We start from the raw sequence: 13,903 nt of genomic DNA, 5'->3' as shown, positions 1-13,903 counted from the left end.
AAAGCTCTCTTTTTCCTAGGGCAGCAGTTCTCAACCTGTGGGCCATGATCCCTTGAGGGTCACATATCAGGTGTTGTGCAGATCAGATAGTTACATTACAATTCTTTTTTTTTTTTTAAATATTTTTCCAGATTTATTTATTTATTATGTATACAGTGCTTGCCTGCATGACAGAAAAGGGCATTAGATCACATTATAGATGGTTATGAGCCACCATGTGGTTGCTGGGAATTGAACTCAGGACCTCTGGATAAGTAGTCAGTACTCTTAACTGCTGAGCCATCTCTCCAGCCCCCTACATTACAATTCTTAACAGTAGCAAAATTACAGTTATGGAGTTGCAACAAAATAATTTTATGGTTGGGGAGGGTCACCATAATATGAGGAACTGTATTAAAGGGTTACAGCATTAGGAAGGCTGAGAGCCACGTTCTTAGGGAATATAACGCCCTCTTCTGGTCTCTGAGGGTATCACACACATACATGGTGCACTTACATACACGTGCATGCAAAGCACTCATAACTAATTAACTAACTAATTAACTAATCTTTAAAAAGTTTGCCCTTGGTGCTGAGTGGTGACGGAAAATGCCTTTAATCCCACCATTCAGGAGGCAGTAGCAGGAGGATCTCTGAGTTCGAGGCCAGCATGGTCTACAGAGTGAGTTCCAGGACAATCAGGGCTACATAGAGAAACCCTGTCTCCAAAACCAAACAAAAACAAAAACAAAAAAAAGGTTGCCCTGGGTTCTGGTATCCCAGAAGTCACCAGGGAACTTATGAGCACTGTCATAGCCATTTTCAGGCGTCATCCCCCAGACATTCCCCACCTTTAAAGAATGATTTGTTATTACTGTGTGCGCACGCATGTGCCACAGCAGGTAGGTGGGGCTCAGAGGAGGGACTCTGCGGAGTCAGCTCCCACCTCCCACCTCCATGCAGGTTTGAGCTGCAAGTTGTTTACCAGCTGAGCCATCTCCACAACCTACCACTTAAAAAAGGTTTTATGCTTTTTTTCTTTGTTTGTTTGTTTTTGTTGTTGTTTTTTTGGGGGGGGGACAGGGTTTCTGAGTGGCCTGGAAATCACAAAGTTGGCTAGGCTGGCTGGCTGGCTAGCAAGCCCCAGGGGTCCGTAGGTCTCCACCTCCCCACTGCTGGGATTACAAGCACTTTGAGAACACACAGTCCTGTGAGCATCTTCAAAACTGACCTTGTCCTACAGCACAAGGTGAGTCGAATTCTTGTGAAAGGGAGTCTGCCTTGGAGCTTTAAAACACAGACGTCTACAAACCACCTGTGCTGAAAACAACTTCTTTTTTTTTAAAATATAGTTTATTAATTTATTCATATCACATCTAAATTGTTATCCCATCCCTTGTATCCTCCCATTCCTCCCTCCCTCCCATTTTCCCCTTACTCCCCTCCCCTATGACTGTGACTGAGGGGGACCTCCTCCCCCTCTATATGCTCATAGGGTATCAAGTCTCTTCTTGGGCTGAAACCAACTTCTTGAGAAGAAGAAAATAGGAACAAGAGATGGGATGAACCAAATCAGAAAGATGTCGCCATTACAACGGAGCCCTTCATGAGGATAGTGAAGGCCTGTGACCCAGTGGGGTTCACTGCTGGCATTCTATATACAATAGTGAAGGAGTGAGGGGCTATTGTCATAACACACTCACTACTTGGCTGTCTTTTTTTTTTTTTTTTAAGATTTATTTATTTATTATTATGTATACAGTGCTCTGCCTGCACATACACCTGCAGGCCAGAAGAGGGCATCACATTACAGATGGTGTAAGCCATCATATGGTTGCTGGGAATTGAACTCAGGACCTCTGGAAGAGCAATCAATGCTCGTAACCTCTGAGCCATCTCTCTAGGCCCTTGGCTGTCGTTTTTATTTTGATATTGTTTTTAATGTTAGTATTCAGATCTCTGGGTTTTGTTTTTGTTTTTGTTTTGGGACAGGGTTTCTCTGTGTATCCTTAGCTGTTCTGCATTCACTTTGTAGACCAGGCTGGCCTCGAACTTACAGAGATCCGCATGCCTCTGCCTCCCAAGTGCTGGGATTAAAGGCCTGTGCCACCACCACCCGGCTTAGTATTCAGATCTCTGACATTCCCTGCATTCTGGGGTTCCAGGGACCCACAAAGAGCTTTCTCTGGGAGCTTCCCTGGCTTTTGGTGCTTCCTTTCCTTTGTAAACTAAACCAGGTTCTCACTGAAGTCCTATGTCAAAGTCCCAACCCCTCATACCTACCTCAGTGTGGCAATACACTGAAAGAAGGTTTGTTGTTGCTGTTGTTTTTAAATAGTTTTCTGCCTGCATGTATACCTACAGACCAGCAGGCCAGAAGAGGGCACCAGATCTCATTGTAGATGGTTATGAGCCACCAAGTGGTTGCTGGGAGTTAAACTCAGGACCCTTGGAAGAACAGCCAGGGCTCTTAACTTCTGAGCCATCTCTCCAGCCCCGAAAGAGGGTTATTTATTTATTTGTTTGTTTGTTTTCTTTTGTTTTTAAACTGTATCCAGCTTTATTAAAGATACTTTTCATAAACAATCATGGTATTTCAGGCAGGATGTGGGCAGACAATCATTAAGTGTACATAAGAACTCCAAACTCCCTTCTTGTATAGACTACAAAAATCAGGAAGCCACTATAAAACCTAGTGAAATCTCCATTCAATGCTTTGAAAAGGGGGAAGTAGCTTAGAGTGAGGGTTGACATTTCACATTAAGGATGTTGTTTAACAACTCTTCACAAGCTGACCCTGACTTTCAGGAAATGAAAAGAAAATGGCAGCATTATCAATCTGAAGATCCACAGTCTTTTATAAAAGGAACCACCGCTCTTCTGAGGACACTCAATGACATCACTGCAAAGTCCAGATTGCCCAATAGACTGGAAAAACAATTTTAGGGGTTAGGTTCCAACAGGTCTCTGGTTTTAAGAGAGTTAAGTCGATGTTGATGGTACGGGGAAGGAAGATACAAAAATGAATTTAGTTTTCCCACATCGCAAGGCATTTTGTGCCATGGTGGCCACATATGTCAACACCAGGATGCCTCTTGGGAGCTGACAGGAGCCTTTGAAAATTATCAGGGAACGATGTTTTTCATCATCAGTCGAGCTTGGGAGACATTATGTTAGCGACACACGTTCCTTTCCCCCCAAACAACGAAGTGTTCTGTGTGCTAATATCATAGCTTAAAAAAAAAAAAAGGAAAACAAAATTCTGCTTTTATAAAACTTGATAAAAAATAGTATTTCAAACTGTACAGTCACCAGAAGTACACAGTTATCAAAAATGCACACACGTCACTTGGCATCTCCAGCACCTTCGGCTTTCTGTGCCTGGTCTGTTTGGCGTCTCCATTTTCCATGGGATTATTCACATCCTTACCAGCATCAGCTTTCCCCTTCTGTCCCCTTGGGTACTTTCCCTCCTTTCTTAGGCTTGGGCTGTGGCTCTGGAGGAGCAGGCTTAGCAGACAACCCTGCAGACCTTCTCTGTGGCCCATCCTTCGCCTTGGCTTCATCCCTTTAGCATCCCCTTCGGCCTTTCTTTTGGGCATGGTGGCAGCGGGAGGACGTCGGTGCTGAATGTGGGGGACACAGCTGCGCGCGGGTTTGGCTCATCTGGGGGTCGCTCTCAATGCTTCTTCACACTGCTCCAAAAGAAGGTTTTTAAGGATTTATTTTACATACACGAATGTTTTATTTCTCTTTTCCTTGAGATAGTGTGTCTCTCTATGTAGTCCTGTCTGGCCTGGAACTTATGTAAAACAGGCCAGCCTGGAACTCACAGAGATCCACCTGTCTCTGTCTCCTGAGTACTGGGGTTAAAGACGGCACCACTAAACTCCCCATTCATCTGAGTGTTTGTCTGTATGTATATAAAACTGCACCATGTGTGTGCAGTACCCACTGAGGCCAGAAGAGGTCATCAGATCCCTTGGCATGGGAGTAACAGACCGTTATAAACTACCATGTAAGCGCCAGGGGACGGAACACAGGTCCTCTGCAAGAGCCGCAAGTGCTCTTAACCACTGAGCCATCTCTCTAGCTCTAAGACAGGGTTTTAAGCCAAGTTAACATGTGATTGCTCTAGAGACAGGGTCTCTCTGTGTTAGCCTCGGCTGTCCTGAACACACTTTGTAGACCAACCTGGCCTCAAACTCACAGTGATCCGCCTGCCTCAGCCTCCCGAGTGCCGGGATTAAAGTCGTGCGCCACCACGCCCGGCTCTCAAAGTCTATTTTAATTTGGTTTTCTTATGCCTCTTCCTATCTTCCTTCCAACCCACCCCTTATCGCTCCTAATACTGCCTAACGCCCCCCAGAGATTGTTAGTGGGGGAGGGAGTGTAGTTCTCTGAGACTGCTTCCTGCTGTTTAGGGTTGTCTGGTTCCTTGGGGGCAAGTCCAGTCTTCATAGTTAGGGTATCTCTAGCTTCTTCTGGTGAACCTGCATCAACGGCAACCAGGAGCAGCAGCAGCGGGGAGCAGCAGGCGTCTTCTTTCTTGGAGAACCCCCATCTCCGCCCCCAAACCTCACACCCCACCTCCCCCACGTGCTGTGGCATTTATCCCCTCTCCAGAGTTCTACACCTGGCAAAGGACCCATCTCAGAGCCCACAAGAGGCAAAGAGTCTGCTGCTGTGGACAGTCTGAATCAGCCCCATATCCCACACCTGGGATTAAAACAAAAACATGTTTGCGTAACATAACCACGTTTGTTTTTTTTTTTAAAGACACCAAAACTTTCCACTACAGTAGGCAGATGAAAGCATGCCACCTTTCGGCGGTCTGTAAAACTCTCTGCAAATCTGGAAACCCAACACACCCTCTCCAGCAGTTAGTCAGGGAGACTGTTAGAGAGGCCAGCGGGAACCCACCTCCTCCTCTCCCTCGCCTGCCCCGTCTGGGAGGCCATCTTGGACCAGGGTGTCTCCAGAAGGGATGTGAAGAAGCAGTCAGAATATAAAAGGGAGAAGATGCCGCTGTGGCCAACCATGAAGCTGCCTTTACTTTGACCATATTGAGGAGGGGATATCCATCTCAGACACCTGCAGGCCAGGCCAGCACCTCCTAAAGCTGCACTGTCCAACATGGGAGCCGTCAGCCATGGGCCTGCCAAGCATTTGAGGATGCACTGTGAGTCTAAAATACATAAAGCTTGGGGTAGGGAAAAGCTTAAAAAAAAAAAACCTATCATGAGGCTGAGGAGATGGCTCAGAGGTTAAGAGCACTGTCTGCTCTTCCAGAGGTCCTGAGTTCAATTCCCAGAAACCACATGGTGGCTCACAACCATCTGTAATGTGATCTGATGCCCTCTTCTGACCTGCAGGTATACGTGGAGGCAGAACACTGTATGCTTAATAATAAATAAATAAATCTTTTTTAAAAATCTATCATTTATTATATTGATTATATATTGAAAGGATAGTCTTCGTATTCTGAGTTGGCTAAAACATGTCTTCACAATTCTACAAGCCACTTTTACTTTTTAAAAAAGTGCCTACAATACATTAACAACAGTGTAAGTGACTTGCGTTGTATTTCTACTCTTATAGGGAGGGTGTGTGCCCAGCCACTGAGCTCCACAGAACCCATTTCTGCACAGCCAACCCTCCTGAGCATCCAGGGTACCCTGGACATGATAAGGAAACTTGTCCCTGCTTTGAAAAGTGGCCACCAGAGCCCGCCTCATTCATGGCTCTTCCAGAGCGTCATTCCATTATTTATTCAGTGTTTTTTATAATGCATTAGCGAGCCTGACCAGCGAAATCCAAGGAGAAAACTCTGTGTAATGGCTGTGCCTCGCTTTGGCTCTGGTGCTGTAATTCCTGGGCTCGCAGCAGTGACCTCAGGCCTGCAGAGCTCTTCCAGCACACAGCTCAGACTCCCTGTCTTTCCTGGGGACTGTTACCCAGGGCAGGCCAGCATTCAGCCTTAGCCAGAGTGCCTGGGGGTAGGATGCTACTCAGCTACTCCTCCCCATATTTGTTCACCCAGTGTCCGTTGAGCATCTCAGTGTGTCAGACGCTGTGCTGTGCAGGGCATTGGAGATGGAAGGTGACAAGTGTCACTTTAGAACCTGCAAGGAGGGAAGAGAGAGAGATGGATTCTGTTCTGTCCTGGGAAGACTTCTTTCAGGAGGTAGCATTTCTCTTGGGTTTTGAAGGATGAATGGGAGAGGGAGCGGGACAGCCTTACTACATACAACCCCCCCAGAGAGCCCTGCTAGCCTCCTGACCATTAAATAGGAATCTCTGGGGTAAGACCAGGCATGAGTATTCCTTGAGTGCAGCCATTTTAGAAATCGTGCATTAGGGAAGTGAGGCAACCTTAATTTTTATTTATTTATTTTTTTAAACCACAGCTAGATAACCTTCCAAAGACTAAGCACTTCTCCAACCTTCCCAGGAGTCCCAGGGCACACAAGAATATGGGTTTTGAAAGCAGATAGCAAACTCTGGCTGCTAGAGGTCAGCCTGTACCATGTTTATTTATTTAGGCCTTTGATAGGTGGACAAGTGTTTATTGAGTGTCTACTTTGTGCCAGGTATTGGGAGCTCAGCAGCGAATAGGATCTTGTTTTTGCTTTCCTGGGGCCCACTGCCTGGGGGTGGGTGTGGGGGAGTCAGATACTTCTCAGGCAAAGTGGGGGAGAATGTGGAGCTAGGGAGCCCACAGGAAGGCTCCCCAGCACAGCCCTCTGCAGCCAGGGAAAGTTGCCCAGAGGAGGTAGCCTCAAGGGGATAGTTGGGCAGGGTCCATCAGGCAAAAGGGCAGAGGGAAGAACTTGGTAGAGTAACTTTACCTGTAAAAGCCTCGGGGCAGGAATGAGCTTGGTGAATTCAGAGGATTGCTAGTGTTTACCTTGGCTGGAGTGTGACATGTGGGGTGGGGGAGGCTTAAGAAAGAAATCGCGAGGCCTTGCCAGATGGCTCAGCAGGCCAAGGTGCTCGCTGCCAAGCCTGAGTTTGATCCCTGGCTTCATGTGGTAAAAGGAGAGCCCTGACTCCTGTAAGCTGTCCTTTGACCTCGGGGTGTGTGTGTGTGTGTGTGTGTGTGTGTGTGTGTGTGTGTGTGTGTGTGTGAGATGACACATATACCCACACCCATACACACACACTCACGTACATACATATGTACACACATTCATGCTCTCACACACATGTGCACACTCTCACACAAATAAATAAACGCAAAGAGAAATTTAAAAAAAAAAGAAAGATTGGAAAATATTGGCACAGGCCCAGACCATAATACTCCTTACAAGTAGGGGTGTGGAGTCTGTGTTTTGTGCCACAGACAGTGGGAAACACTCATCAGCGGTGTGTGCCTGTGAGGTGTGACCTAGTGGCAGCTGTGTTGCCGACTCCCCTGGAGGTGGCGGTGGGCTAGGCTCAGGCTGAGGTGGTGGGGAGCAGGCCGAGTCCAGAAGCGGCCAGTGTCTCTGGAGCCCTTGTTCTGGGCAGCTCTACTCTAGGAAACTCGGCTGCTATGGCCTTGGCCCCCTCTCTCAGGGCTCTTCTCTTGTTACTTCTGCCTGAAATTTTGAGGGTGACAGGGCTGTTTCCAGTGACCTGGGGGAGTGCTGTCCTTTGTCAGTGGTATCCGCTGGCTTACAACCTCTAGTTTAGTTTTTTGTTGTTGTGTGTGTTTTTTTTTTTTTTTTTTTAATGAGACAGGGTTTCTCTGTGTAGCCTTGGCTGTCCTGGACTTGCTTTGTAGACCAGGCTGGCTTCGAACTCACAGTGATCTGCCTGCCTCTGCCTCCCGAGTCCTGGGATTAAAGGGGTGCGCCACCACGCCCGGCTACAACCCCTAGTTTATATGCTTACCCATCCTCGGAGGCACCAGGCACAAGTGCAAACCTCCTCCCTATGAGTCCATCTTGATGGGAAATGAAAATGCCTCTCCCTTCTGGGCACCCCAGGCTGGCCTGGGACCATCATTTGCCTCAGTCTCCCTAGTGCCAGGGTTATGTCTGACACCGTGCCTGGCTTTCATATTTTATTTTAAAGCAACTGTCACACCCCATACCACATTCTTTGCGACACATCTGTGTGTGAGTTTTCCCAAAGGCAACAATTCTCTAAAAAGAAACGCACAGCCGTGTGTCTTTATCACAACTCAGAGTGAATGGAACTCTTCGGTGCCACAAAGATTGTCAGAATTGTTTGTTTGTTTGTTTGTTTTTTGAGACAGGGTCTCTCTGTGAAGCCTTGGCTGTCCTGGACTTGTTGGGGGATGGTCTGATGTATTTTGATGCTGATTACTGCTTGCTGTCTGTGACCCACCTTTTGTTTAATAAAAAGCCATCCCACCTGGGCAGGACAGGAGAAAGGTGGGGCTAGGAGAGAGAGGAATCCTGGGAAGAAGAAGGACCCCCACCATGAGAAAGGAGAAAGGAGAGAGACCCGAAGGGAAGAGAGGAAGGCCGCCATGGGTTAGCTGGAGGAAAAGCACATGGCCAGCCTCGTGGATGGAGAATCCAGCCCAGATGAAGAACATGAGCAAGTATTTGGGATTATGGATGGGAGGTAGCTTGATAGAAATTATTAGAAGCAGATGGCATGGGATTGAGGCAGGGATCTGATGCCTGCCCCACTATGGGAGGTAGTTTAGAGGATTGATATCTGCCCTGCCCCAGGTTAACCAAGGCTATTTTAAAATATAGCAAGTGTCTATGTCTTGATTGATTGCTAGAGGGGCCTACAGATAATACTGATAATACAGGTGATTTTAAAAAACAATATAGACTCACTTTGCAGACTAGGATGGCTTCGAATCCACAGTGATCCCCCTGCCTCTGCCTTCCCAGTGCTGAGATTAAAGGCATGTGCCGCCATGCCTTATAGTATAAGTTTAATGACTTTCAGGTTTTTTGTTTTTTGAGTTTTTTGTTGTTGTTGTTTTGTTATTTTGTTTTGTTTTGTTTTCTGTTTTGTTGTTTTTGTTTGAGACAGGGCCTCTCTACCAAGCCCTGGCTGTCCCGGAACTTATTATGTAGACTTAGGCTGGGTCAAAATGACCGAGATCCACCCGTCTCTGTCTCCCAAGTACGGGGATTAAAGGTGCGGGCCACTAAACCTGACTAATTTTAATGACTTTAAAAAACATTGAGATTTTTGGTTTTTAGAGACAGGGTTTCTCTGTGTAGCCTTGGCTGTCCTGGACTCACTTTGTAGACCAGGCTGGCCTCGAACTCACAGCGATCCACCTGCCTCTGCCTCCATGCCTGGCTATTTTGAAAATGGTTTGAAGTTCCTTCATTAATCTCAAAGGTTTCACACACGTGTAGCAGTGACCCGCCTGAGTTCAGTTTAGAGAGCACAGAGGTCACGTCCCTCTCCCCACTCAGTGGTAAATGGCTCAGCCGTGCATGAGAATGAGTTTGGATAAGGGGAGGGAGCTGGTGGTGGTGGTGGTGGGGACCGTGGCCAGGGAACCTTCCAGTGGAAGCAGCAGGACCCAGTTTGACCTCTGCCCTAGTGAGGGAGCGAGGAGGGACACAGCGCTACGTGACTGTCTTCCTCTGAAGTGTCTTCTTGATTAGTGGATTTTTTTAGTGAAAACTGGGCTGTCAGAGCTCCCCAAGCTCTAAAGCGATGAACACAAGCTGAATGAGGTTGGTCCATGGTGATGGGGTGTATTGAGGATGCTGCAAAGGGACTGCTTTGGTGGAGGGTTAGGGAGGGTCTGAGCTTTTCAGAGTCCTGCCGGGGATGTAAAGGCATCAGTAGCTACAGTGGGAAGTAACTTATGATGGGGTTAAATTAATTGACTCCAACCCCCATGATCAAGGTCAAACAGCTGATCAGGTTTTTCCTGGCATTACTTGGCTTTGATTTATGGTGCAGGGGGGAAATGTGTGTGTGTGTGTGTGTGTGTGCGTGCGCGTGCGCGCGCGCGTTTCTGGAATTAAAGAATTATCTTGGTTCTTGCTCACTTGTAGTTCACATCTTATTTTGGCCATGGAATTCTCTGGTTTTTTGTTTTGTTTTGTTTTTCCTCCTCCAAACTTTGTGTATGTATATGCTGTATTGACATCAAAACCCCAGGCTCATGCATGCCAGGCAAGCACCACTGGGCCACACCCCCAACCCCGGTATAAAATAGGTTTATAGCCATCAAGGCAACCTGTCATTGTTGGGCACCTGGAGATGGCCAGCTTTTGCTGTGACCTGTGCCCATTGAGACAGAACACGGCGCGGCAGGTGTGAATGCTGAGTAAACAGAATCCAATTGTGCTGGAACTATTTTTTTTTTTTTTTTTTTTTGTAATCAAGAGGCTTCCCACATTCGGATGACACTGTGCACAACACAGCTGTGCCTCCTCTGTGCTTTCTACTGCCAGGGTGAGGCTTTGCTAGGGGGTGTATCCCAGTCACCCCCTGAAGGGCCTTCAAAGGAGCGTCCCACCTGGTGTGACTCAGGATGTGGGGAGAAGAGCCAGAACTGAAGCTAGGCACAGGCCCGGGCAGACTCAGGAGGCCAGGTATTCCAACGAGTGAGAAACTGGAGTGGATCCCAGTGCCCACCGGCCAGAGGGGAGGGGAGGGGAAAGGAGAGGGGGAAAAAGGGGGCGGGGGCAGAAGCTGGGGGTGGGTCAGAGGCTGGGGGCGGGGCAGAGGCTGGGGCGGGGCAGAGGCTGGGGGTGGGGCAGAGGCTGGGGGCGGGGGCAGAAGAGGGAGGGAAGAAGAGAAGAGAGGAAGCTGACAGAGGAAAAGAGGAGGTAAAGAGTGGGGTGAGGAGAGGTAACGGTGGAGGGGTTGATATGTAGTGGCGAGCAGAGGGCAGCCGGCTTGACTTGAGCACCTCCATGCTTTGCGCCTCAGTGTGAACCACACACGCACAGAAGAGTTGAAGAGCAACCAGTTCGCCGATTGGTTATGGGAGCCAGCTAGTCCAGAGTGGCTCAGATGGTTGTGAGGGACACTGAGGAGAACCTTGCTTTGTCTGGGCTTCCCTTTCCTGCACAGGCATTCCTTAGTTTGGAATGCTCACCATTCCTGTCTGGAATCTCTGTTAGTTTTCTTGTCCAGTCTCTGGGAACGCGCCCATCCACCATTCACTCAACAAATCTCTCAAACAGCCCCTGCTGACAATCGCAGGATGGCACCAGGTGAACCTTGCAGGATGCTACCTCAGGCTTCTTGGTGTCAATCAATCCTGCTGTACATATGAGTACAAGGCAAACTGAACTCATGCCGAGAGATTCATTTACTTTGACTTTATTTATTTATGTATTTATTTTGGTCTTCTTGAGACAGGGTTTCTCTTGTAGTCCTGGCTGGCTGTCCTGGACTTGCTTTGTAGACCAGGCTGGCCTCAAACTCACAAGAGATCCACCTGCCTCTGCCTCCGGAGTGTTAGGATTAAAGGTGTGCGCCACCACGCCCGGCTTACTTTAGTTTTTTTCAAGACAGGGTTTCTTTCTTTCTTTCTTTCTTTCTTTCTTTCTTTCTTTTTCCCTTCCTTTCTTTTTTCTTCTCGTTTCAGCACAGAATTCTACAAAACCTTCAAAGAAGAACTAATACCAATGCTCTTCAAACTATTCCACAAAATAGAAATGGAAGCTTTATCTGGGAACAACCTAGTTGTCCCTCAACGGAATACTACTCAGCTACTAAAAACAAAGAAAGCGTGAAATTTGCAGGCAAATGGATGGAACTAGAAACGATCATCCTGAGTGAGGTAACCTAGACCCAGAAAGACACTCATGGTACATACTCACTTATAAGTGGATATTAGCCCAACATAGATGTCCTCTGAGAGACTCCACCCAGCAAGGGACTGGGACAGATGCTGGGACTTGCTGCTGGACTCCAGCTAGAGCGCTGAGAGTGGTTTCAGAGAATGGGGGGACGTAGGATGGAAGGACCCAAGAGGTTCAGGAGCCCCACAAGGAGACCATCAAGGCTGGTGGATCTGGAGCCAGGAGTCCTGCACAAACTGTTGCACCAACCAAAGACAATGCATGCAGTAAACCTAGACCTCCTGTTCAGCTCTAGCCAATGGACAGCTGTTCTCCACAGTTGAGGCGGGGAGCAGACTGCCTCTGACATGAACTCTGGTGGTCCCCATTTGATCATTTCCCCTTGGTGGGAAGCAGGCTATCGATGAGACCTGATAGGTGTGGTCATGTGGTGGGGGAGGAGGTCCCCTATGTCAGAGGTCTAGGGGAGGGGAATAGGGTGGAAGAGGAAGGGAGGGTGGGGATGGGAAGATAGAAGTGAGGGGATAACAATTGGGATTTAATCTGCTTTTGGGGGGGGGCTGGTTTTTTTGTTTGTTTGTTTGTTTTTCGAGACAGGGTTTCTCTGTGTAGCCTTGGCTGTCCTGAACTCACTTTGTAGACCAGGCTGGCCTCGAACTCACAGCAATCCGCCTGCCTCTGCCTCCCAAGTGCTGGGACTAAAGGCCGAGCCACCACCACCTGGCAACAATTGGGATGCAATCTGAATAAGTTATAATAAATTAAAAATTAAAAAGACTTATTTATTATGTATACTGTGTTCTACCTGCATGTACACCTGTATTCAAGAAGAGGGCACCAGATCTCATTATAGATGGTTGTGAGCCATCATGTGGCTGCTTGCAATTGAACTCAAGACCTTTGGAAAAGCAGCCAGTGCTCTTAACCTTTGAGCCATCTCTCCAGCTATAGACAAGGTTTCTGTATGTAGCTCTGACTGTCCTATTTCTCACTTTGTAGACCAGGCTGGCCTCACTGCTTGCCTATGCCTTCAGAGTGCTGGGATCAAAAGCACTGAGAGATTCACAGAGAATATTCTACTTGGTCCTCAATAACCAGCAGAGAGATGCTATTTGCTACCCCAGTTTTGGAGAAAATTATTTTCTCATGTCTTATGGGTACCCAGTGGTAGCCCTATGAGGTTACTAGTCTTTCTCTCTCTCTCTCTCTCTCTCTCTCTCTCTCTCTCTCTCTCTCTCTCAGATTTATTTATTATTTATACAGTATTCTGGCTGCATGTACACCTGCACACCAGAAGAGGGCACAGGACCTCATTACAGATGCTTGCGAGCCACCATGTGGTTGCTGGGAATTGAACTCAGGACCTTTGGAAGAGCAGTCAGTACTCTTAACCTCTGAGCCATCTCTCCAGCCCCTACTAGTCTCTGTTTTTGAGACAGAGTTTTGTTGTGTAGTACTGGCTGGCCTGGAACTCATGATTCTCCTGCCTTGGCCTCCTGGGTGCTGGAATTACAAGCATGTTTCGCCACGGCTGGCTTCACAGTGGAACTTTTGTGATGCTCCCAAGCATGGCTCGGTAGCATCAGGCTGCTCCGCGTCTTCTGTGGACCCCTTCCCATGTAAAATATTGCTCCTGCGTCTGCAGGAGTCACCATGTCTCTTGGTAGGTCCCTTCTGACCTCGGTGAATTGGGGTGAAAATTCCTGTCTCTCTGGGTTTTACTCAGATGATCTGAGGTAGCAAAACAATAAAAATCATTCGAGCTCGGCCCACTCCACGCATGTGGCATGGGGACTGCCATTAGGGTCGCCCGACTTCTCTAAGACACAGGGCAGTTTTGCAGGGGGGAACCATTACCCAGTAAAGACAGCCCTGGATTGGGCCCCTTCCCTGTCTCAGAGGCCTGGCTGGGGGGGGAGGGGCGTGAGTTTGATGGTCTTTGCATATCCAAACATGGAGAAAATTAGCTAGGAGGAATCCTCTCACAGGATGGTGGGAGATGTTTCTCCACCTGCAGCAGGTGCATGAGGGTGTTCCCTGAGAGCACCCCAGGGTGACAGAGCTGAACAGGAAGTTGGGTTTGCAGGAAACTAGCTGGTCCAGAGAAAGGGTTCTGTCGCTTCTAATCTGGTCTGGTTTTCAATGGTCCATTGCTTTGTGACCCT

The 13,903-nt window shown here is 47.9% G+C and overlaps 1 pseudogene across 1 annotated transcript; it reads right to left on the bottom strand.

Annotated features, from left to right (window-relative positions):
- Positions 1–2,599: 2,599 nt before the first annotated feature.
- On the bottom strand, positions 2,600–3,627 carry LOC311578972 (non-histone chromosomal protein HMG-17-like; annotated as a pseudogene). The gene has a single exon. The product of its transcript is annotated as a non-histone chromosomal protein HMG-17-like (transcript).
- Positions 3,628–13,903: the final 10,276 nt, after the last annotated feature.

This window comes from Acomys minous (genome assembly GCF_964271855.1).
Source record: "Acomys minous genome assembly, chromosome: 12".
Taxonomy (NCBI): domain Eukaryota; kingdom Metazoa; phylum Chordata; class Mammalia; order Rodentia; family Muridae; genus Acomys; species Acomys minous.
This window is presented reverse-complemented; position numbering and strand designations above follow the sequence as displayed.